Below are 27,501 nucleotides of genomic sequence, written 5' to 3' on the forward strand. Positions count from 1 at the left end.
TTTGCATAGTCATCGTCACTATCATAGTTAACATAAGATTGGTTACCACTTCCCAAAGATTGATCTTTCGCAGAATTTTGCATGTCCTCTTTGTATTCTTCAATGCCTTGTCTTAAAATGGAAACACCTTTTTGAAGCTCTTGGAGTGATCCATCCAAATTTTGAAAATAGTGTTCCATTTGTTTGTAAAGCTCACTCGACAAGGAAAAAGTAGAATTACTTACTTCAGTAATGCTAGTCCAATTATCTTCCCTTTGAATGGGTGAATGATCATAACTACGATCAGAAATTGGTCCAAACATACTATGAGCATGTTCGGTCGACGAAATTGGTTCCACGCTTGGTTGTCTACGAACTGAATCCATGCTAACCATAAATTGTTGCATTTCATCTACCAAACTAGAAGAAATATGAATAGCAGCACAAATATCATCCCCTCTTTGTGGTTGCTCACTTACATACCCACCGTAAGAAGGTTGGAGTGTATGAGAACAACTAAAAGGGTACGTGGAGTATTGACCATAACCAAAGGATTGGTTTTGATTGTACTCCCCGTAAGGGTGATAGTTGTCATGTTGTTGAGGTTGAAAGCCGTATCGATTGCTCCAATATGCTCCTTCCATAATAAGTACCTGAAAAAAGAGTTCTTAAAACTATGTTAAGAACCAGAAAATAAGAAAATTTAAAACAAAACTAAAAACAAAAAAAATAAGAAACCAAAACAAGTGACAACCGCTGCCTCCCCGGCAGCGGCGCCAAAATTTGATCGCAGTTGTAGGCGTCAAAAATAATTACACTTTCTTACTCCTCAAAATATATTATGAAGCAAGGGCAAGAAAGGATCGTTCCCACAAAGAGAACTTGGGTTGTCAATATATTATGGCTTCTTATAAGTAACGAAGGGAATTTTCTGATTTTTATATAAACTAAAATAAAATAAAAGCAAAACAATGAAAAGTAAACACGCAAATCAAGGATGTGAAAGTATTGGTCAAGGATTTCGTTTTCATTCACTAACACGTTCTTGTTTTAATAACTAGAATTGATATTTCATCTCTCATTATCAAAATCCCTAAGATACCTAGTCGAAAGAATATCCCGCAATTTCCTTTTATCATCACACATACATGTAAAACGATGCAAGTATGAATTCTACCAAAAGAATAACCTAACGCCTTGCGCTAATCAAGTTCAATTCCCATGGGGCATTAAGATTCATGAAATTAGGCTAATCAATGCAGTTAAAATACATTGTGCAAACAATTCAAACAAAGGTCATGGTTCTCATATGATTATAAGGATATATCACTACAACCTACAATCATATGTATGCTACTTGTGTTCAAGGATTATCGCTCGATGAAAAATCCTAAATTAGCTTTAGATATGGATATGAGTTCTACCAATTTGCAACTCGACAAAACAAATACTCAAATCATGTTGCAATACATCAATCATGCAACTATACTTTCAGAGAATCAGGAACGATAAATATGAGACAAAACTAATATATTGAATCAAAGAAAGAGAATGTCCGTTTTTTAATTAGAGCCATCGAAGACTGGTGGTACGTTAATATATTGCATAGAAATTTTCCACCATAAGTAATTAGAGCCATCGAAGACTGGTGGTACGTTAATTGAGATATCACCTCTGTCCATAGAGTCAGATCGCTACAAACACATACTTGTTAGGTCTTGAACGTGCTTGCCAGCTCTGATACCAATTGAAAAAGCGGGGGTACAACAACCACACCCAATATTTCGCCTATCAATCTGTATGGACAAACTCCAATATACTTTCTCGAGAATCAACTAGACATTCAGACTCAATCTAGATAAAAAGTATATCAAAGAGTTTATATCTCAATCTCTCGATTTGATATATACTCAAGCAAATAGAAATTTAGGAGTCTTTATCAAATACTAGAGAGATAACTTGGATGGTACCAAAGACCAATATCCAAGTATCAATCAATTTAAATCAACAACCAAAAGGTCGGATATTATAATTGATTGAACAATGCACAACCTGTGATATTTCAATTATATAACAAAATATAATGCGAAAAAGAAATAACACAGACACCAGAGTTTTGTTAACGAGGAAACCGCAAATGCAGAAAAATCCCGGGACCTAGTCCAGATTGAACACACACTGTATTAAGCTGCTACAGACACTAGTCTACTCCAAATTAACTTCGGTCTGGACTGTAGTTGAACCCCAACCAATCTCACACTAATCCAAGGTACAGTTATGCTCATACGTCTCTGATCCCAGCAGGATACTACGCAATTGATTCCCTTAGCTGATCTCACCCACAACTAAGAGTTGTTACGACCCAAAGTCGAAGACTTTAATAAACAAATCTGTATCACACAGAAAAGTCTACGGTAATAGATAAATCTGTCTCCCATGAATATACCTACGAGTTTTGTTCCGTCTTTTAATAAATCAAGGTGAACAGGAACCAATTGATAAACCGGACTTATATTCCCGAAGAAGAGCCTAGTATTATCAATCACCTCACAATAATCTTAATCGACGCAGCGAAAAAAGATATTGTGGAATCACAAACGATGAGACGAAGTGTTTGTGATTACTTTTATATCTTGCCTATCGGAGATATCAATCTCAAGACAATTATTACAATTGTACTTGTACGATAGAAACATCAAGATTAGATCACACAACTACGAGAAAGTAGTATCGGTCTGGCTTCACAATCCCAATGAAGTCTTTAAGTCGTTAACCTGGTTTAGAAGAAGAAACCAAAGGTTAAAGGAGAATCGACTCTAGCTTAGCACAACTAGTATCACACATAAAGTGTGGGGATTAGGTTTCCCAGTTGCTAGAGTTATCCCTTATATAGTCTTTCAAATCAGGGTTTGCAATCAATGTTAGCTTGGTAACAAAGCATTCAATATTCACCGTTAGATGAAAACCTGATTAGATTCAAACTAATATCTTTCAACCGTTAGATCGAAAACTAGCTTGTTACACACAAATGAAATGCACGTTTCTAGGCTTGTGTAACCGTACCCAAACTTGTACATTCGTTGGTTCAACAATAGTCAACCAAATGGTTAGCCATATGATCACTTTCATATCAACCATATTCTTCTTCACCATAACTAGTTCAAGTGACTCAAATGAACTAGTTAGAGAGTTTTTCAATTGCAAGGAAATCTTACGTAACTACACAAGACACAATCGAAGCAAAAACGATTTGATTCACTCGAAACGGTTCATGAACTGTATAGCCACTGTTTGCAACTTGCATTCCTTAGTTTATATAAGAATAAGTTCACAAACATCGTTTTTAGACATAACCTACTCAAGTTCGCGGACTGGGTTCGCAGACTTAAGTTCCCGGATGGAGTTCACAAACTCCAGCAGAAATTCTCGGGACGAGAACTTCCGCCAGTTTGCGGATTAAGTTCGCGGACTTGGCTCACGCCACATACCGGTTCTCTTGATCAACAAAGTTCGCAAACTTCAGTTCAAGGAATAAGGACTTATACATATATGTGTTTCCACAACAATGCTTATATCCTCCAATGGTTATATAATATAGAATCTCATTTCAATCATTGAAACACTCTTAGAGGACGTTTTGCAACTTGCATTCCTTAGTTTATATAAGAATAAGTTCACAAACATCGTTTTTAGACATAACCTACTCAAGTTCGCGGACTGGGTTCGCAGACTTAAGTTCCCGGATGGAGTTCACAAACTCCAGCAGAAATTCTCGGGACGAGAACTTCCGCCAGTTTGCGGATTAAGTTCGCGGACTTGGCTCACGCCATATACCGGTTCTCTTGATCAACAAAGTTCGCAAACTTCAGTTCAAGGAATAAGGACTTATACATATATGTGTTTCCACAACAATGCTTATATCCTCCAATGGTTATATAATATAGAATCTCATTTCAATCATTGAAACACTCTTAGAGGACGTTGATATTCTATAGTTATTATTCACAAACTATTTTTCATCAAAGTAAGCAATTTTCAAAGTGATTGAAACTTTTCATGACTTTCGTCACTAAGTAAAGATGAACTTGGCTAAAGCGAAAGCTTACCAACACATATTTCGAGAAATAGATAGGCGAGATAAACTCGGCTCGAAATAGCAAATGTGTATAATCTAAGTCTATATAGCAAAAAGACTTTTGTCTCAAGATAGGAGATAAATAGACTTTTGAGTGATAGATAAGTTCAAGTCTCCACATACCTTTTAGTCGATGAAGATCCACCGGTTCCTTGAGTAGTCCTTCGTTTTGTATGATGATTTCCATGGAGTTCTTGAGCTCAACTACACTTTCTATCCTAGTCCGAGACCTTAGCTATAGTAGACTAGAAATCAAGACTTATAGTTTTGATCACTAACATTGGCAAACATGCTTGAGATAGCAACGCATGCGAGTTCGACCGACCAATGCTCTAACAATAAGTTTTTATGAAAAATATTAATTGAAAAATGTAAGATTAATTATGTGGATTTTTTTTTTGATAAGTCAAAAATTTGTATTAATAGATAACAAATTTACAAAGAATAATTTACAAGAAAAGAGGTCACAGCAACCCCAAAAACTAGTAAACTATTTGAATCTATAATAAGAAACATTAGGGTATTCAACTGAAATAAAAAAACTTGGTCTTCCATCATAATGTAAACCTTCCTCTTCATTAAAAAGACAACCCCTCTTTGCCATATAATCGGCAGAGAAATTCGCCTCCCTATAGGTGTGAATAAACCTTATTGCATCATAGTGCCTACAAACTGCCACCCACCTTAGCCGAGCAAACCAAGGAATATTAGCACTCTTCAAAGCTTCAACAACACCATAGGAATCATGCCTTATGCAAATTTTCCTCATTCCCCATCTTACAACCCACTCCATTCCCACAATAATGCCATATAGTTCCGCCAAGTAATTAGTAGTAACTCCAAGGCCAATAGACATAGCTCCTAGGACTGAACAACTCGCATCTCGTGCAACCACACCAGCACCGGCAACATCCGGATTTCCTCTTTCCGCACCATCACATCAAAGTTGGAATTCATTCTCTTCCGGAGGCTCCCAAAAGCATTCAACAGGTTGAAAAGGCTTTACTCTTCTATGGTTCACATGGAAATAATCAAGAATTACAACATCCGCAACACTGTTTCGCATGAACCCTTTAATTCTGACAACAAACTCTTGAATTAATTTCAAGACTCGTTTGAAGAAAACGTTCCAATTTGGTTGTTGCCGTTGGAAAACAGCCTTGTTCCGCACAACCCACAACTCTAACCTGATGACAAGATTAGCAAGTAACCACAGGTCTCGGATCATAGTACTTCTTCCTTTAGCTTCTTTGCAAGACAATACAAGGTTAACATTAGGAACTAAATCAAAAATATCTGCAATCCAGTTCCAAGCACGGCCAGCAAAGGTGCAATGGAAAAGGACATGATCAAGAGTCTCCTCCTCCACCCCACATAGGCTGCAACGGCTTGCAAGCTGAATTTTAAACTTGCTTTGGATTATGTCATAAGTAGGCAACCATCACGAAGAAATTTCCAATTCTGGGCAGCTAAGGTAGGATGCACTTCCTTCCTCCATAAAAGAGACACGCCTGCAAAATCATTATACTTCTGATGGATTAAGTCTCGTGCTGAACTTACAGTAAATTTCCCCTTGAGTTCCGGCATCCAAATCCGTGAATCAACACCTTCCAAAGGAGTAGGCAACTGATTAACATCAAGACCAGCAGCTGCCATACGATCTAAATGCTCAACGGGGATCTGCCAGCGTCCTTCACTCAATATAGCGTAACCAAAGTGGTTCTATCCAAAGTATGATCATTAAGGATATCTGCAATACATCTATTTGAAAACCAAGCATCATAATAAAGAGAATTATCTCTACCATCACCTAGCAGCACTTTAGTGTTAGATTCAACAATCTTTTACACTTTTTTAATACCCGGAAAAATAGAAGACTTCAAACCATACGTCTTGATGCAACCATAAATTAAAAATTAATAAATTACATCAAATTAATAAATTATTAAATATTAGATTATAAATTTTAATACGAAGAACCTAGACTTACATATCTGTTCGAATACAAATTTTTGTATTTGAACTTGTAGTTGAACCTAGAGCTACAAACTATAGATCTTAATTGTATAAAACCATATAGGTTTGTGTTTCATTTCTTGTTATTTCGAACTCATTTAAAATGAGTTGTTTTTTTCGCGCGTTTGTAAGTATGGGCAGTACTTGCACTTAGTTGAGAAATAGTGTTTCTCAAAGGTGGGGAGTTTTAAAGACTAGAAGGATGGTTCGATTTTCGTGGACGAAAATGTATAAGGTGGGGAGAATCTAACGATCCTCAAGCTCGTCAACGCTATTAGACTAGTCAAGAGACGAATTAACCGCTAATCACTCGATTGGTTAACGTAGATTTTAATTAATAGAAATTAATATAACAATAATTTAGGTATGAAACTAGTATCATTGAATAGGTCTCGAAAAGTTAGGAGAAATGGACTACTCGAACGTGTCATTCGGATACTGGACGAAGAAGATTTCATCGGATAATTATGAAGGGTAAAGTAGTATTTTCCTCCTTAGACCGACCTGGGGTTGCCCATATCCAAAACGTGGGCGTCGTAGTAAAATCATTTGGCCTTATCACCAAACGTGTCGAAGAGAAAATCATTTCTATTTTCTTCTTCTCTTTCTTTCTTTCTTCTTTTCTCTTCTTCTTTGTTCCTCTTCTACTTCTCTCTGTCGATCTCAGTTCAGATGAATTGAGTTATTTTCTGTATGATATTTTCATAGAAACTTAGTTATCTTAATGAATCGAAGAAGATGAAGTTATAACTGAGGTTGTTTGAGCTCCAGAAGAAGAATAAGGTGTTATTGATGTTGATTTACAGTTGCGGCTTCTGAAATTAGGTTTCGCGTAGAACGGTTGATGTATAATGTTGTTAATGGATGAAGAATCGAGGGGTTATTACTTAATTGATGAGACGAAGCTATTCCGGAGAAGAATCTCAGGCAAGGTAATTTAGGGTTTCTAATTTAATGAAATTTCTTTATGAAATTGTTATGATTTGATTGATTATAGAATGTGTTTGTCTTTAATTTGAGGTGGAGTCGATTTCATGAAGTTAATTTGAGTTTCTTTAGGAATTAGAAATTAGGGTTTTTCCACTGTTCTTCCCCAAATCGAGAAATTGGGGTTTTGTTGATCTTAGGAAGATAGAATTCAATTGTAAGGAAGGGGTATAGACTGAATTAGAGGGAGATTGATGTTGTTATGCTCTATAACTTATATTGCTGGTATATGGATTTGGAAATGGTCTCAGGTGAGATAGTTTGAATTGAAGAGAAATAACAGATAGGAGAGGATATGTTTGAAACGAGAATTGTTGCAAGGAGTGGTGATGATGTTGTTGATGTGGTATTGTGGAGTACAGGAAAGAAGTTGGTGTTTCTGAGATTTCAGTTCATGAGAATGGAGGTTTTGTGATTGAGTTATTGTTGTAGCTATTGAAGATGGTGGAGAAAGGTTACAACAATTATAGTTTGAATGTGTAGGTGATAGATGAATGCGTGTACAAGACTAATAAATTTGAAGTTCAGCTGAGTTACTAGTTATGCTAGTGCTGTTGGAGTTTAAGGTGTTGGATGAGTTAGATAATGGATTGTGGATTTTAAAGGTGTAGGTGATTTTGAGAATGAGTTCCTTAGTTGGATGAAGTAGGCATTCAGGCGGTGTTGAAGATGATTGCAATTGGTGATGGTGATGTAGTTGAGTTGTAAAGCGTACGAGTTAGAACTGGAGATTCCATGGCTTGGTGATGAAAATGATGGTGTTGGTTGTGTTGGTTAGGAGGTGCTGATGCATTTGATTTTAGTCGTGCAGATTGGGTGCTGCTGTTGTAGACTAAGTGATGATCTCAACTGAAGTTGTAGGTGGTATGAATGAGGTTGCGGTAGTGTTATTGAACTGGCTGAAAATTTAAAAGAATGATTTGTGAGCATTTGTGGTCTGGAATGTTGTCTTGAGTGTATTTCAAGTTGAGTTGGGTGGTGTATTGGAAGTAGAATAAGAAATGGTGATTGTAGTATTTGGCTTTGTATTTTGCTAAGAGAGTTAAAATTACATTTGATCTTTATATGTTTAGTATTGCATCATTTTAGTCTTTGCAGGTAGATGTTGCACCAAGATGGTGCTTTAGTGCTCTTTGGCCTGAGCAATGGCTCTGGCCTATGCAAGGGCCTTAGCCTTGCTTTTCAGTCGGATATCTGACTGGTTCAGTATGTCTGACTTAGTTAAAATGATTGAGTTGAATGGTGTTGACTCACCGAGTTCCCTATCTTGACCTGAGTCGACTCAGTTGATCTGACTTTGACTAACTGATTGTTGACTTGACATGTTGACCCAGACCTTGACTGTTGACCTTACGTTGACCGTTAATTGACCTCTTTGGCTGTTATTGACCGTTAGTTGACTCTAGTGGACTGGACCTTAGATCAATGGGCATGTTTAGTTGACTTGGGCTTAGGTTTAGTTTTTCTTATTGAACTTGAATTGGACCCTTATGGTCTGAATTAACATTTGGTTCCTTCTACAAGGTTGTAGATAATCATTAGACTTATCAAATGGATTATATATTCTACCTAATCGAATTAGTAACCCTTAGCTATGCTAAAGTTAGATACTTAAAAGATCTAGAACCATAAATGGGATTGGAACCATTAGATAGTTCACTTAGTCTATAACTAGAGACTTGTAAGAAATTTTGTTATGAGCCTTATGTGACCCTTTTTGGCTAATATCATAGAGTGCTTGTGTGATTAACAGTTAATCTGTTATTAACAACAATCGAATCAAAGGATGAACCAGTGGATTGAGAATCTGGAAGTAGGCGAGGCTTGTCTTCAGAACAGGTGGGAACTCTTGTAACTCTCTTGTAATCATTAAGTTACTTTAAACGGCGAACATGATGTGTCTTATTGTTTTTGAGCATGTTTGAATGTAACTATATGTTCTTATGCAATACATGTTTGAGTGCAATTGAATGAGTATGTTGCATATATGTATTGGTTAGTCTCTTCGCGAGGATTGTCTGTGTTATCCATGGATTCTCGCTAAGCGTTTATAGGTGGGGAAGGCCACACACTAGTACGTAGGTGAAGATCGATACCCAATCTTACTATAGGTCAAAGCAACCTATAGATTACATAGACCCTAGAAGTTGTCTGGTGGCAGTTGTGGGTTGATATTACTATTTTATACCTATTTTACTATAGGGGGAATGACTCTCTGCCTTGAGGGTACCTGCGGGACATATCTGGGTATCACTGGGTAGCGGAGAATAATAGGCCCCCAGCTACCGAGTATATGTGGGGAGATTGGTCGTTTACATATCATGCTTGATTGTTCAGTCTTAGTAGTTCGACTGGGTTACTATTGGGAACCTGATGTGCGGGGTTGAGTCATAGTAATCAAACCTTCTTATATATTCTATACTTAGATGGTGGCATCAGAATTTATGAGCAGTACGCATTCCACGAAAATATTATATGGTACCTGGATTCGTGCTATCATTTGAGACTGGAGTTATTCTAGCATCTTCTCCTTCATTAAGTGAGACGAGGTTGGGATGACACATATTTAGGTTGCTTTATTTCATCTCCGTAGATCCGTCCGGTGGTGGATCTTTTATAGATATTGTAGATGGACACAATATCTGAGGAGGTGAGTTGGAGTAATCTTCTGCTTTGTGTTGTGTGTAAGTGATGTACAAATATTTTCACTAGTAGAATTGTGAAGTATGTTAGTGATTACTTGAATGTTATAAAGGTATCCACTGAGCCCCCTTTTTTGTAATATGTGCTCACTCGTTCCCACTTCAGTTTTTTAGTTATCAGAAGAGTTGGTGCTCGGGAAGATGTTCGTTTTCTTAACTTAAAGATTTAATGTTGATGCGAATCATATGAATCACTTTAGGTCTGTACACTCTGTTGTAACTCACAAATACATTATTTTATGGATAAAACTTGAGAGATTCTTCATTTAAATTTGCTCGAGTGATATGTTTAGTTTTGGTTAAGTGTTGTTGTCAGATTTTTAATTTGGAATTTAATTATAGGATTTAGAGCCTTAATGCCTTATTATATAGTTGATCTCTTTGATTAATAAGTAGCTTAATTTTTTGGGTGCTACATATCACAAGAGATTCAAGTGATTGTGTGCAGGTGTTTATTGAAGATCTAAGAAGATTTGAAGACGAAGAAGATATTGAAGAATTCTGATTTGTGGGTTCATAATCTTTGGTGTGCACAATACTTGTTTCAGTAAAAGGATCCAATTAATAATCAGTTTATCCTTGTCATAGATTGGATTGATTAATTGAGTAGACCAGCATAAACACAACTCTTTGGATTAATAGTGTTGTTGGCTTAATCTTAAACGATTACTTCGGTAATTGAACATAAGATAGATCTAAGGACCTGACGAAGGATTTTATGTTAAGATAAACATAAGAGCCTTTGTCCGACTCATATCACTTGGTTGAATAGAGTTGATACCAAACAGATTTGTTGTTCCTTTACTGTTTGGAATACGAACCAAAGGAATTGTTCCAAGTACGTGACTTATTCATAGGTCGGAGGCGTGGGAATACAAACGGAACTAGGTGAACTATAGGTTTAGTTGATTGGTCTCAACTATACAAAGTTAGGTGTAATTTTGTGTAGCGTCTTAATCCTGAGAGTATTCAATTCTGGACAAGGTCCCGGGGTTTTTCTGCATTTGCGCTTTCCTCGTTAACAAAATGTTGTTGTGTCATTTACTTTATATTTCCGCATTATAATTGTTTTACTATAATTAAAGTAAATCACACAAACGTTAATTTCTATTTACTTGATAAGTGAATCCTATTGTGTTTGGTTAAGTCCGAACCTTTTTATCAAGTAACATACTTCGTTGTTGTATTGTCTCGATCTCGTATCCATAGACGATCACACGAAGTGTGAACCGATTAGTTGTATTGTCTCGACTCAGTCCATAGACAATCACTTTCGGAGAAAGGACTTATAGGTAGGAAAAGTTTTAGCTTGAGGTATATTTGGGCACCCTCTCATTTTCAATTAGTATCAGAGAAGGCAAACACGAAAAGATCTAACAATCTGCGTTTGGTGCGATCCAACTTATACTAACTGAATCTAATGGTCGATTCAGTTAACGTAATGGCAAGATTTGACTACTTTATAAGATCGTGGTGGAAAACACATAGAAGTATGTAATACTTTTATTCCTAAATCTGTTAGGAATTATGCTTATGTATGTCTTTAATGACTTACATAATCCTTTGGCTATCATAGGATTGTATATCATTGTGGTGAGTAACTATGAAACAATGGCCTATGAGACATGTCGTATCTTGAAAATGCATAAGATTCTGCACAATATTTTTATGAACATCGGCTATTATGTTCTGACAAATTCAGGAATCTTAAATATATTTTGGATGTCCTACCAAAGTATACACATGTACATTTTCAGATCAAGGCATGTCGCTTTCTAGGATGCGATTTTGGAAAATATGTATTCCTACAAGGAATAAGTTTTCAGTTAATATTTCTATTAACAATGGTTTGCTTCATACATCTCACAATTATTTTAATGAAGCAAGTGATCTTTTGAAATATTGCTGGGATTATGATTGTGACGGTATTGTTAACATATATCATATCTTGTTCAAATTTATCTCTATATACTCTAGTAAACTCTTGAATGAGATTCAAGTGATATTGCCACTTTCTGGTAATAAGAGTAGACAGGTTTTTGGACAAAAATATGGAATCAATCCAAAACAAAGATCCAGACCATTAAAAACAGGTTTTCCAAAAGAAAAACCTGGATATAAAATCGGAATCGTTTCCCCACAAGCCACGGTTTCCGATTTGGTGTGAATTTCCTAAAACTAGTAATTTCCGGTTTTTGGTATCAAGTCTTCCTATAAAAGATAATCTCTTGCCATGTAGTCAAACATACTGGGGAAGATTGGTCAAAGCCGTAACTAGGGTTTCTCATGATTTCGCAAGTATGAGAAAAAGGAAATCAAGAACTAAATCCGCTGGTAATCTGATCAGAATTGAAAATATTGATGAAATCAGATTTCCTAACAGTATTGATAACAAGCATGAATTTGCACGTTTCATTGATAGCTCTTGCTTCAGGAAATACGAAGTACCTAAGGGAATGGACTTTACTACTGAAAAGAAGTTGGATCCAGATGTCCAAAATAAGGATTATGTGAATTTTGTTCAAGATCGAAACTGGGGGGATCTTTTTAATCTTGAAAAATATTCACCTGATTTAGTAAGAATGTTCTATGCCAATATACACAATGTTGATCACAAAAATCTTAGTTTTGTGACTTTTGTTGGTCGATGTATATATTATATTGATCGTAAGACAATTTTTAATGCTAATAAGTACAATGAGGAATGTAATCACTTAATTACCGGTGTTGAAATTGAACACGATACCATTTCAACATGTCTCATTGGAAAAAAGGCTGCATGGAAAAATGATAGATAACCAACAAAGAATATACCCTTTCATCTTAGGGTTTTCGGTAAACTTGCTTTAGCAACCATATTTGCAAGTACAAGAGATAAATCAGTCTGGGATAAGACTTTTGCAGAATTTATCTATTTTCTGTTGAAAAAGGATACTCAAATAGATCTTTGTGGTATCATTGTCAGCCAAATGATCAAGATATCAGATTCTATCTCATCTTCTGGTATCAAGAGACATCTCGGTTTTCCGTGCATAATTACCAAAATCTGTGAATCAATTGGAGGAGAAGATATTGACGAAATGATGAGCATTAATGTTGTGACTAATAATTTTTTTGATAAGTCAAAAATTTGTATTAATAGATAACAAAATTTACAAGAAATAGTTTACAAGAAAAGAGGTTACAACAACCCCAAAAACTTGAAACTATTTGAACCGAAAATAAGCAACATTAGGATGTTCAACAGAAATTAAGAAAGGTGGTTTCCCATTGTAGTGTACTCCCACTTCATTACTCAATAAACAACCCCGCTTTGCTATTGCATCAGCTGAAAAATTCACCTCTCTAAAAGTGTGAATGAAACATATAGACGTATAGTGAATGCTGCGACTAATAAGACTATAAGTCAAATGATTGGAGTACAAACCCACTATGAAGTTGTTAAAAGAATTAATCCAAATTCCAACAAGAAGTCTATTCTTGTTCACCTTGAAAGTTTAGGTAAACAACTTGACTGTTTTCAGAAACAGTTGGGCTTTGCTGCTCGAAAAGATATAAAAACTCTTAAAGGTATTCAAAAATTTGAATCAGAGTTCTGGGACCAAGAATCAAAAATTGAAGAAGAACGACAAAAAGCACTTGGTCCCAAGGAATGTTCTTCGCAATGAATAAGTTGAAAAAGAAAAATAGACAGTTGTTTTTGATCTATTTCAATAAAGTCTATTATGAATAAAATTATTTAATTTATAATTTTTCTTGTGATAGTGTTCGATTACATAGCCTGTACTTGAATACTTTTATCTTATTGTTATGTATGTTTATGGGATATTTGATTTCGGTTTTACTACCTTAATATTCGATCTCATATGTTGTAAACCCTTTTGGTTTGGGTGACTTTTTGATTTAGCAGGATTAAGTTCTAGCCCATGTTGGTAGGATTTATCAAAGAATCATGAGGGGTTATGGTAGAAACAATATGTGAAAAAGTCACAATATGTTGAATCGTTTTTGGTTTAGCATAAAAGCATATGTGTTTCGACGGTTTTCAACTTTTGCTTGCAATTGTTAAAACCGATTTTCAACCTTTCTCTGGTAAAGGTTGGTTCTTGTTATTCTTTCGTTTTTGCATAAGGATGACAACACAATGATATTTCGATATAAATTCTCCCTGGAAGAAGATGCAATCGTATTGGAGAAGTGGATGCGAAATTTGAGGTAACAATCTTGTTAGTTAATTGGTTTCCTGTTAAGAAAAGCCTGGGCCTATTTCATATATATTTATTGCTTTTGCTTAACAAAATTTCGGTTCAATTGATGTTTATTCCATGATGTGTGTGTGGATATATGTGTGGTTCAATTGGTTCCGGTTAAGAAAAACTATTGTTATCTTGCTTTATTGTGTGATATCAATTGTTTAGGCTTACAAAATTTCGGTGCAATTGCGGTGCTTTTAATGTCTATGTTGTTTCAATTGCTTCCGGTTGAGGTGAATAATTATGCAAGTTGATTTATTTCGTTTGTATGAATTATTTATGGCTTAACGAAATAAAAAGATTACGGGATGAGTTGTTTAGTCCAATTCGGTTCCGGATAAGAGAAACTAAGTTTATTCTGATCTTAGTTAGACTTATCGAAGTGAGGTTTCGGTTATTCAAGTCTAATCGAATGCCTTAACAAGAAATTCTAGTTAACTAACCTAGTACTTGTCTTGTTTAAAATTGAAAGGTATAAGTTTATGGATAATTAGAACATGATGAGAAAAATAGAGTTATCTTTATTTTGGTCTTATCGAATTAAGCGATTGTTTTTGTACAATCGGTTTAGCAAAGAGACTAAGATGCTTAGTTGATTTTTGGTTTGCTAAACTAAAATGGAAAAATCATTTCGGACAATTGTTTCCTTGGTAACATATCAAAATAAAACTACTTGTAGTTTCGGTTTTGATATTGGTTATCAGAACATGGTGTGTGGAACCCTCGTGCCTAACTTTACAGATTGCAAGTCTATTTTGAGATTTGTAAAATTCTTTTCGTGTTGTCCTTTATTTTTTCGTTTCTTTGTCATTTTGTGACAAAAAGGGGGAGAAATATATGGAGTAAACAAGTGATACTGGCATTGATTTTATATTGATTGGTATCGCTAAGGAAAAGAACATTGGTGCTTAAACGTTTTATCTAAACAAAAGGGTGAAAGCACAGACTAAGGGGGAGTAACATGTCATATGAATTGGTAAAACAAAGACGTGCGGATTATATATCTACCTATATTCCTTACGGGGAGTAATAGCTTTATTATTATAATGTCAACAGCGGCATTTTCAAGGATTAAATGTAAGCAGTTTACTGTGCTGTTGAATCGAGAATCAAGCGTATGTGTAATGAATTCTTGTAATTTGTTTATCCATATGATGTAAGAGTTTTGTCACTAAAATTGACAAAGGGGGAGATTGTTAGAGCATAGCTCGGTTGAACCCACCAAGCGTTGGTATGTGACGAGGTGTCGAACTCGCAAAAATAAATTCCTTACTTCTCTTTAAACTAACTAGTAGTATACGGATAAGCAGGTTCGTTCCTAAGAGAGAGGTGAGTCTAAAGTTGTCAATTTAATCACTGAATATTATTGCAAATATGAGTATGAGAATGATCAAGAACTCTTTCTCGGTCATGGAACGTGAATCTAATCAATATAGCTATGTTTCTGCAAAGTACTCATTACTAATAACCCTAGAATATTTAGTGCGCTCAAGTATTCCGCAATTTCTTAATTCACCGGACACGAAAGCGCTCGACTACCGGATTCTACTTGCCAAGTTTCCTAGAAGTACGCTCTCTAGGTGTGACTTAAACAAGTGCATTAAGTTCTGTGAGATAGGCTATTCCTAGTGACAAATACATAGGCTCGACTCGTCTACTAGTGTCAATCTCTACACATGGATGTTTAACAAAATCCCATCATCAATATCCACGTATTACTACTTGTGCTCGGAACATCTAGACAATTACGGGTCGAAGAGTTCTCGAATTAGTATGAGAATTATGAACTCACCATCTAATTTGCAACTTAAACGATTCATCAACAATTCACAGAAGCAATATTGGCACAGTAGAGAATGAACAATAAAAAGATAGATTGCAAGAAAACAAAGCAGTTTAAATATGAATTGGAGTTCATGTTCCGGCCGTCGAAATTGTCCCTAATCAAGATGTTTAGCTACTGGAGTTCATGGCAATAAAAATCAATGAGAGAGAAATCTGTAAAACAAAAGATATTCGAAATCAAACCACAGCAGCACCAAACTGCCAGTGGCCTTCTTCTATGTTGCGCTACTGCTCCTTGCTGTTGGTACCAACGAGTAAGGTTCAGGTCCAGTTTCTTCTCTTCTTGATTGTATGAACTGGCAGTAATATGCACTGAGTCCTTCTCAAACAGCTGATGATGGTAGTGTTGCGACTGCAAGGTGGGAATGGACTGTTGGTGGTGAAGTAGTATGTCGCAAACTGATGGTGTAGGAACTGGTGGTGCGAAGATGGTGCTGTTGAGGGGATATGCAGGTGATAGTGATTATGCAGATGGATTGGGATATGCAGGTGGGTGTATGCAGTGGCGTGAAGATGCAGCTGAACTGATGGTTGAGGAGAGGAGCAGAGAGGTCCTCTCTGTTGGAGATGCAAAACAGGCGTGAAGGGGTATGAGATGATAGGGTTCTGTAGCTTTTAGGTCTCTTTATAACTTTTTGTTTCTTGATGCGAACTTCTCACGCTTCCTGATTCATCTCGGCTTCTAAATATACTCCCTAATCTCCTCCGCTCATCTCATAAGTGTAACGGCAGCAAGCTTCAATTTCATAGCTAACTTCTCGCCAAAACACAACCACAACCAAAGCTCCGTGTACTTCTGAAATCTCTTCAAATCCTTCTCAAACAATCACCAGACCCATGTTCTTCTCAGTTTCTAAAAGTCTGCCCAAACCCATGGGAAATACCCAGTGCACCCATGACAATCCGCGGCAACAGATGGTGCAGTCCACTGAAGCTGCAACTGGTCGAGTTCTTGTTGCCAGAACTGACCAAATATTCATATATTTGAACATGAGAACCCTGTCCTTCTTGTACACAGAAATCCTCTTCGAACCCATCTTAAATACCCACCAGATATCATGATCTTGCTGATGTCAAAGCTGGTGTAGTCAACTGATTACAACTGAACTTGAATTTGTGTAAAACTGACCTCTCATGCATTCTCTCGAACACTTGTTGTGTATGCTGCAAACTGATGATGGCTGGGTACTGGTTGTATTTGTTTTCTTGCCTAATTGCTTCTCCTTCCCTGCAAGCACATATATGAAGCAAACCCATATTCATTCACACATTATCAATGGCAGTAACATCATCCCATCTTCCCTAACCATCGCTGATTTTCAATGGCAGTAACAACAGCTTCATTAACTGACTTTTCTCGGCTTCAGACTCTGTCCAAGATCTCAAATTAACATCATCAGTTCCTTGTAACTTGAACCATAACAAACCCATGTACTGAATTCTAAACCGAGTCTTATCTCTTCTAACACATCGGCATCAACTCCACTCTCTGGCCTGGCCGTGTTTAACAAACAGTGTACAACTCTTACTATTAGTTCCTTGTTTCACTTGGCTTCAAAATCTGTACTAACCCTTGGCAAGTACTCACACAAGCTATGGCAACCGGCTGCAAGAACCTTGGCAGCAGCTCTGGTGGAGCGGGAATGAGCTGAGACGGAACTGAGTTATGAAAATCTCGACCAATTCGGTAGCTTTAGGAAGTAAATGAGGAGCAGGTGGCCCTTAACGAACTGCAGCCTGCCTTTATAACTCCGAAGCTGTTTTGAGTATTTGTCTCCTGTAACAATCCATTTTCGACGCATTAAAGACTTCTAGCTTTTACTTCTACCGCCATCGACTCTTAAAGTCGCCAAGTAACAAATTAAGCTCTTATTTCTCTTCTTTTATTCACATGACTCCATAATACCTATAAAAGCAAAACAAAGCGTAATATACAAAAAAATATAAAAGAAATAGCTAAGAAAAGCATATGAAATCAATATTCAAATGATATAAATTAGGCTCCTATCAGTATGTCAAGTTTGGTTGTCATATTTTAGTGAATCAAAACTCATGTTAAGAGTCGCTTGATTATGTACTAGAGTCAACTTCGTATAGGTTAGCTTGAAAGTATTAGGATATTGCGAAGACTTGAAGATGTGAAGAAGCAAGGAGCTACAACGACAACAATCATCCTTCCACTTGAGGTTAGTGAGATTCGATTTGAACTGTTTCATTCCCTAAGGTATCTTTCAAGTCGTGCATATTGAAAACAAAACTGCGAAGCATATTTGAACTCTAGATAGACATAGTATTAAGGAATACGATACGAGGTTTATTTCTTAACTATTAAACTTTGTAGATAAGACATCGCCATAATCATTTGAATGTTATTGAGATTATGTATGGGTATGAGGTGAGGATTTCATCCTGGGAAACAATGTTTTACATGTGTTCTAAGGAAGTAAGTTCATAAACTTGTTTGTGAATCGAAAAGGAAATCGCCAGGCGTTATTGGGATTGTTATTCATTGCATATCTTATGAACATCCAATATGTGTGATTTAGTATAACCGTTCATGACTTGTTGTGTTCTTGGTAAAACTATTCACAAAGGCCTGACTTATGTATTGGTATAACTTTTATTAGTAAAACCGATCTTAAGTAATCACCTGAGATGGTATGATCGGGTTTGGGATTTTATGTCTGACCAAATATGGGAAAGGGGAACCAATCCTAGTAAGAGGTGCAGTACATCACAAAAGGGAACCGATCCTTGTATGAGGTGCAACAAGGTTTATAGCAGAAAGGGGAACCGATCCTATGGACATGTGCAACACATATAAGTTAGATACCATATATATTTGGTGAACCGATCCTAATACCTAGTCAACCAAATTTTGGAAAGCTAGTGTGACTATGCACAATACTCACATGGAAGGTAGAACCGAAACTTGTTTTGGTAGAACCGTTAAACCCATGATTGTGATTGAATGTTATTTGATCAATCACATAGTTCTTGAAAGTCAGATGAACCAATTCTAAACTTGTTTGGAAGTGTGGCAAATCAGTTTCAAGGTTGTAAGTGTGAAAGAGAACTTACAAAGTTAAGATGTCGACATACTTTGAACACGTGCTATGAATGTTTATTTCTTTAATTGTTCAAAGTTATTCCTTAATAGGTAAGGGAAGAGAATCCTAGGATCAAAACATAAATAAGTTAAAAATCTTTTAATTAAGGTAATTAACTTCATTTTTAGGAAAATAAGAATTAGTAATGTGCATTTACTAATTAGAGATTTTCTGAGAGATTTCGATCATTATTTTTGGACAGAGCATTTCCAGGAATTATGAAAACCGAATTTGTGCTTTAATGAATATCTTGAGAATATTTTCGGTTTTGGAAATTCCCTGGTGTCCAAACTTCCTTGTCTATAAATACTTGAAGTTTGCCTTTCTTGCAAACTAATCCTTCGTAACAACAAACTTCCTCTTTGTTGTGTTGTTACTGGTGTAGCCGCCTAATCGGAGAGGAGAGTAGCCTAATTAGGCGAAATCTCTTACGGCCGCTCGGTTTAAAGTCTTCTTTGGGATTGAGAAGCTCTACGAGTACCGTTGGTGGGAAACTAGATAATTGCGGTTTATCTTTTGTTTTCATTGATTTGATTGACTAACGGTGGTTGAACTTTGATTGCACCTAGTTTGTTTATGCTTGAGAATCTTCTCTTCTGATATAAGATTCACTCAAACTAGTTCAGAGTTTCGACAGGGATCTTTAGACTGTTGTTAGTTCTAAAGACGATCTTGTGATAATCCATTGTTAACAGACTCTGTTCTGTGCGTGATTGATCACAAGAGATTCAATTGATTGTGTGCAGGTGTTTATTGAAGATATAAGAAGATTTGAAGACGAAGAAGATATTGAAGATTTCTGATTTGTGGGTTCATAATCTTCGGTGTGCACAATACTTGTTTCGTTAAAAGAGGATCCAATTAATAATCGGTTTATCCTTGTGATAGATTGGATTGATTAATTTAGTAGATCGGTATCAACATAATTCTTTGGATTAATAGTGTTGTTGGCTTAATCTTAAACGATTACTTTGGTAATTGAACATAAGATAGATCTAAGGACCTGACGAAGGAGTTTATGTTAAGATAAACAGAAGAACCTTTGTATGACTCATATCACTTGGTTGAATAGAGTTGATGCCAAACGGATTTGTTGTTCCATTACTGTTTGGAATACGAACCAAAGGAATTGTTCCAAGTACGTGACTTATTCATGGGTCGGAGGCATGGGAATACAGACGGAACTAGGTGAACTATATGGTTTAGTTGCTTGGTCTAAACTATACGAAGTTAGGTGTAATTTTGTGTAGTGGCTTGTCATATCACTAGGGGTTGCTCTTGCGCAAATAAGGGGATGCCTTTAGTAGACTTTACTGTCGATTTTAATTATGAGTTAAGTAGTTGTTTTAGTGAGTAATTAGTTAATTAATTATGTAATAATTAAGGTTAGTCTGGACGGTCAGGATTAGATCTGGGGGAGTGAATCTGTTAGGGTTTTGTGTGTGAGAACTATTTAATGTTTGCTTGTACCTCCTTGAGTTTGGATGAAAAAGAAAGATAAGAGAGGCTGTTGTTTTTCCCTAGTTAGATCTTCTAGTCCTGTTAATGATTCTTACCAGTTGTTATTAATCTAACAATTGGTATCATAGCTGGTTTGATCCACCATGACAGGACCCAATTTTCGAGATGTAGAGAAGTGTTTTGATAATCACTCAAAATAAATGAAAGCTTTATTCACTAAAATGGCGGAGGAAGTATCGTCACTGTCACTTATTGCTTCCAAGGAGGCTGAAGAACATACAACATCCATTAAGAGGACAGAAGAGCTGATGAGCATTATTAAAGACATCTCTCAGCAAACACCACCATACAAACTGCGCTTCTGCAATTATTGAACAAAGATAAGGAGAGAGAAGTGGAATCTGAAGCACAAGATCATGTATCACATGATGGTGAGTCACACAGACATCACAAAATACAGTACAACAACGAATCTCACAGACTCCCAAAGTTAGATTTCCCAAGGTTTGACGGAGACAACCCAAGAGGGTGGATAATAAAATGTGAGAGGTTCTTTGCAATAAAGGATATAAAAGAGTCAGAGAAGGTGGATACTGCTTCTCTTTATCTAGAGGGTAAAGCTGATGCTTGGTTCTAGGATTATCAGTTAGGTAAAGGATATATATCCTGGTCTCATTTCTCTTTAGCTATCTGTACTCGTTTTGAAGATCTAGCTAATGATAACTATGTAGGAATGTTTAATAAACTCGTTCAAATAGCTTCAGTAGAAGAATATTTTGAAAAATTTGAGTCCTTAAAGGCTATCATGCTTAGCAAGAACCCACATCTCACAGAAGCTTACTTTGTTCTTAGTTTTTTGAGTGGGTTGAAGGAGGAGATAAAAAATACCATCCACATGTCAAACCCAACACTCTGTCAGAAGCCTTCTACCTAGCTAAATTACAGGATCTTTCATTAGAGGGACAACAGAAGAGGAATAAGGCTACCTTCAAACCTCAACCCACCATCACCTACTTCCCTTCTACTTCAAGAAGTAACCCAGCTATAAATCCAAAATATCCCTTCAACAAACCACAAACCTAAAAACACCACCACAAAACCATACTACCCCCCCCCCCCCCCACCACCACCCCCCACCCCCCCCACCCCAAAATCAAGAAATTGACTTATGAGCATATTCAAGATATAAGGAGGAAGGGGATTTGTTTTAATTGTGATGAGCAGTTTGCACCAGGGCATAGATGTAAACAATTGTTCATGTTGTTAACTGAAGAGGTTGGGAGTGATAATGGTCCACAGGATGACTCAGAAGTTGAAGAAGGAGATGAAGAAGAGAAGATTGAAGGCTCTCCAGTGGAGTCAGACATGGAAATCTCATTGCATGCTCTCACTGGAAATTTTAGTAGTGAAACAATTAGAATACCAGGGTTTCTAAAAAAAAACTCATCTCTATCCAGATTGATACTGGGAGCATACACAACTTCATTGACACCCATTTAGCTCAACAACTGGGTTGCAAAGTTGAGCCTATAGCTCAGCTCCTAGTGACAGTAGCCAATGGGGACAGGGCCATCAGTTCAGGAGTATGTAATCAACTACAATGGAAAGTGCAGGGTAATAAATTCTCAGGTGAGCTGAGATCACTACCTCTTGGGGGTTGTGGCATGGTGTCAGGAGCAAACTGGCTCAAAACACTTGGATATGTATCTTTCAACTTTGAAAGTCTATGTATCAGTTTTGTACATAAGGGAAAGAAGGTTACTCTGAATGGTGCTAGAGAAAGTCATACTCTGAAGATGATTAGTACTAAAAGCTGTGAAGAATTTCTTAAAAAAAATACTTATGGGATTGTAGGCCAACTATTCTCCATCTCAACTGCAACAACTCTTACCCCTACACCCATACCACCAAAAATCCAAAATATCCTTCAAGAGTTCTATGATGTTTTTCAAGAACCTAAGACTTTACCTCCTCAAAGATCTCTGGATCACACCATTCCCCTAATACCCAATTCAATACCCACAAATCAAAGACCTTACAAATGCCTTTATGTTCAAAACTCAGTGGTAGAGCCTTTGGTTAAAAAACGAAGGAAGCTGGTGTCATTCAAGCTAGCCACAGTCCATTTGCTTCACCAATAATCCTAGTTAAGAAGAAGCATGGTTCTTGGAGGTTTTGTGTTGACTATAGAAAGCTAAATGAGATCACCATCAAGGACAAGTTCCCAATTCCAGTGATAGATGAGCTCTTGGATGAGATGCATGGAGCCATAATCTTCACTAAGCTTGATTTGAGGTCTGGGTACCATGAAATTAGAATGTATGGCCCTGACATTCATAAGACAGATTTCAGAACTCAAGAAGGACACTATGAGTTCATGGTGATGCCTTTTGGGCTAACCAATGCCCCAACCACTTTCCAAGCTCTAATGAATGAGATATTTAAACCATTTATCAGGAAATTTGTGTTAGTCTTCTTTGATGACATTCTGATCTACAACAAGTCCCCAGAAGAGCATGAACAACATTTGAAGCAAGTTCTGAGCTTGCTAAGAAAACATGAGTTGTATGCTAAGAAATCAAAATGCTGCTTTGCACAAAAGGGGTTGGAATATTTGGGTCACCACATCACTTCTGAGGGGGTATGGGAAGATCCATCTAAGATTACCAGCATGGTGACATGGCCCACTCCAACTACCTTGAAGGAGTTAAGAGGTTTTCTAGGGCTAACTGGGTATTACATGAAATTTGTGAAAGGGTATGTAACCATTTGTAAACCCTTAACTGATTTATTTAAGAAGAATAGTTTTGCATGGTCTAGTTCAGCTGACAAGGCATTTACTGAATTGAAGCTAGCCATGAGTAGCACACCAGTCTTAGCATTACCTGACTTCTCCAATCCATTCATTCTAGAGACAGATGCTTGTGCAAGGGGAGTAGGAGCAGTTCTCATGCAGGAAGGAAGGCCAATAACTTATTTCAGCAAGCCACTAAGCCAGAGATCTCTAAGTCTGTCCACTTATGATAAGGAGCTCCTAGAAATTGTCATGGCTGTCACCAAATGGAGGAACTACTTAATGTGCGACCACTTTACCATACACACAGATCAACAAAGCATAAACTATTTCATGGAGCAAAGGATGACAACCACTCTACAACAGAAATGGTTGATGAAATTGCTGGGATTTGATTATGACATCAAGTACAAGAAAGGGCTGGAGAACAAGGAAGCTGATGCACTATCAAGAATCCCAATAGCTTCTTGCAAATCCATAACCACCACCAAACCAGAATGGGCAATAGAGGTTATTATAAGTTATGAACATGATGAAGCTGCTAAAAACATCATAGCCAAGTGGCTAGTTACACCACTTCCTTGGTATGTTATACTTATAAAAATGAGGTCTTGAGGTAAAAATCAAGAATTTATGTGGGAAATAGCCATGGGGTCAGAAGAATGATACTCTCCTCCTTGCATTCTTTAGCAGTAGGTGGAAATTCAGTCATTCAGGGGAGCTATCAAAGAGCTAAAACTCACTTTTACTGGCCAAAGATGAGAGATGATATTATAGAGTTTGTAGCTGCTTGTGATGTATGCCAGAGGAGTAAGGTGGATAATACACACCCTGCAGGTCTGTTACAACCTCTTCCTATACCTGAGCATGCTTGGCAACATATCACTATGGATTTCATAGAAGGGTTACCAAAATTAAACAGAAAAGATGTCATACTGGTTATAGTGGATAGGCTGACCAAGTACAACCACTTCATAGATCCCAGTCACCCTTATACTGCAGCCGCAGTGGCACAAGAGTTTTTGGCCCAAGGTCTTTACAAGCAACTTCTGGCAATATCTATTCAAGACCATTGGGGAAACTCTCCAGCTCAGCACATCTTACCGTCCTCAAACTGATGGCCAAACAGAAAGAGTAAATGCTTGTTTGGAGAATTATCTTAGGTATATGACAGGGCACAATCCTAAGGCATGGAGTAAGTGGTTGTCACTAGTTGAATTGTGGTATAACTCAAATTACCATACAAGCTTACATGCCACTCCCTTCAAGTCTCTATATGGATATGAGCCTCCACACTTAGCATTCCCAGTTGAAGTCACCTCATCTGTAGCTGATGTAGAAGATTATGTCAAGGAGAGGGATAAAATCATCATCCAGCTTAAGGAATCACTACAGAAGTCACAAGAAAGGATGAAATTCTTTGCTGACATGAAGAGGACTGATAGGAGCTTCAGGATGGATGATATGGTTTATCTCAATCTACATCCCTATAGGCAGACTTCTGTTGCTGTGAGAAGGAATGTGAAACTCTCAGCCAAATACTATGGTCCTTTCAGGGTCATTGAGAAGATTGGTTATGTAGCTTATAAGCTGCAGCTTCCTGCAGAGTCTAAGATCCATCCCGTCTTTCATGTATCCCAATTTAAGAAGAAGATTGGAGCTGCAGTTATCCCTACTCCCAAGCTACCCCTAGTTGACCAGCAAGGACAGCTCATCATGAAGCCAGTTGCTATTTCAGGGGAGAGGGTTATCGTTCGCGACAACTTCTCAGTTCCTCAACTACTTATACAATGGTCCAACTCAACACCGGAAGACAGTACTTGGGAGGATACTGGAAACATCAGAGCACATTTTCCCGACTTTTATCCTTGAGGAAAAGGATATTTTTCATGGAAGGATTATTGTCATATCACAAGGGGTTGCTCTTGCGAAAATAAGGGGGTGCCTTTAGTAGACTTTACTGCTGAGTTTAATTATGAGTTAAGTAGTCGTTTTAGTGAGTAATTAGTTAATTAATTATGTAATAATAGAGGTTAGTCAGGACGGTTAGGATTAGATCTGGGGGAGTGAATCTATTAGGATTTTGTGTGTGAGAACTATTTAATGTTTTCTTGTACCTCCTTGAGTTTGGATGAAAAAGAAAGATAAGAGAGGCTGTTGTTTTTCCCTAGTTGGATCTTCTAGTCCTGTTAATGGTTCTTACCAGTTGTTATTAATCTAACACGGCTTAATACCGTGAGTATTCAATTCTGGACAAAGTCCCAGGGTTATTCTGCATTTGCGCTTTCCTCGTTAACAAAATCTTGATGTGTCATTTACTTTATATTTCCGCATTATAATTGTTTTATTATAATTAAAGTAAATCACAAAAACGTTAATTCCTATTTACTTGATAAGTGAATCATATTGTGTTTGGTTAAGTCCGAACCTTTTTATCAAGTAACATACTTCGTTGTTATATTGTCTCGATCTCGTATCCATAGACGATCACACGAAGTGTGAACCGATTAGTTGTATTGTCTCGACTTAGTCCATAGACAATCACTTTCGGAGAAAGCACTTATAGGTAGGAAAAGTTTTAGTTTGAGGTATATTTGGGGTACCCTCGCCTTTTAAAAACTAGATAATTGCAGTTTACTATTATTTTTCAATTGATTTGATTGACTAACGATTGTTGAACTTTGATTGCACCTAGTTTGTTTATGCTTGAGAATCTTCTCTTCTGACATAAGATTCACTCAAACTAGATCGAATTGTCGACGGGGATGTTTAGAACTGTTTGTAGATCTAAAGACGTCTTGTGATAATCCATCGTTAACAGACTCCGTTCTGTGTGTGATTGATCACAAGAGATTCAAGTTGATTGTGTGCAGGTGTTTATTGATGATCAAAGAAGATTTGAAGACAAAGAAGATATTTGGGTTCATAATATTTGGTGTGCACAAAACTTGTTTCGGATGGAAAGTGATCCAACTATAATCGGTTTATCTTTGTGATAGATTTGATTGATTAGTTGAGTAGATCGGCATCAATACAATTCTTTGTGATTTAAAGTATTGATTGCATAGTCTAAACAATTACTTTGGTAGTTGTTGAAGAGATTGATCTAAGGACCCGACAAAGAAGTTTATTGGGTTAAACGGAAGAGCCCTTTGTCAAACTCATATCACGTTGTTTGAAAAGAGTTGTTACCGAACATATTTGTTGTTCCTTTACTGTTTGGAATACGAACCAAAGGAATTGTTCCAAGTGCGTGACTTATTGCAAGTTGGAGGCGCAGGGATATTGAGGGAACTCAGTGAACTATAGGTTTATTTGCTTGGTCTCAACTATACGAAGTTGGTTTGATTTTATATAGCGGCTTAATTCTGAGAGTATTCAATTCTGGACTAGGTCCCGTGGTTTTTCTGCATTTTCGGTTTCCTCGTTAATAAAATCTTGTTGTGTCATTTACTTTTATTTTCCGCAATTATAATTGTTGTTATTATAATTTAAAGTAAATTACACAAACGTTAATTCTTATTTACTTGATAGCAATCCTATTGTGTTTGGTTAAGTCCGAACCTATTATCAAGTAAACATACTTCGTTGTTGTATTGTCTCGATCTTGTATCCATAGTCAATCACACAAGTTATATTGTTGTCGTATTGTCTCGATCTCGTATCCATAGACGATTATACAAAGTGTGAACCGATTAGTTGTATTCTCTCAACTCAGTCCATAGACAATCACTTTCGGAAAAAGGACTTATATGTGGACAAGTTTTAGATTGAGGTATATTTGGGCACCCTCGTCTTTTCAACAAGGATCGGTTCTACCTTAATATGGTTACTGGGACCAGTTACATCAGCTACCAGGATCGGTTACATCAATTACCAGGACCGGTTATCATATTCTCATGGTATTACTTGTGATCGGTTACACTAGTCACTAGGATCGGTTACACCAATTACCAGGACCGGTTGCGCCAATTACAAGGATCGATTACACAACTTTTTTGTGATTGGTCATACCAATTACCAGGATCGGTTACACCAATTACAAATATCGATCATGTCATCTTAGGTGATTACTTAGGATCCACTGCACACTTATAAAAGTCATACCAATACATAAGTCAGGCATTGTGACTAGTTTTACCAAGATACATAACAAGTTATGATCGGTTCTACTAACTCACACATATTGGTAATCCAAAGATATGCAATGAATAACAAT

This window comes from Papaver somniferum, unplaced genomic scaffold, assembly GCF_003573695.1.
Source record: "Papaver somniferum cultivar HN1 unplaced genomic scaffold, ASM357369v1 unplaced-scaffold_83, whole genome shotgun sequence".
Taxonomy (NCBI): domain Eukaryota; kingdom Viridiplantae; phylum Streptophyta; class Magnoliopsida; order Ranunculales; family Papaveraceae; genus Papaver; species Papaver somniferum.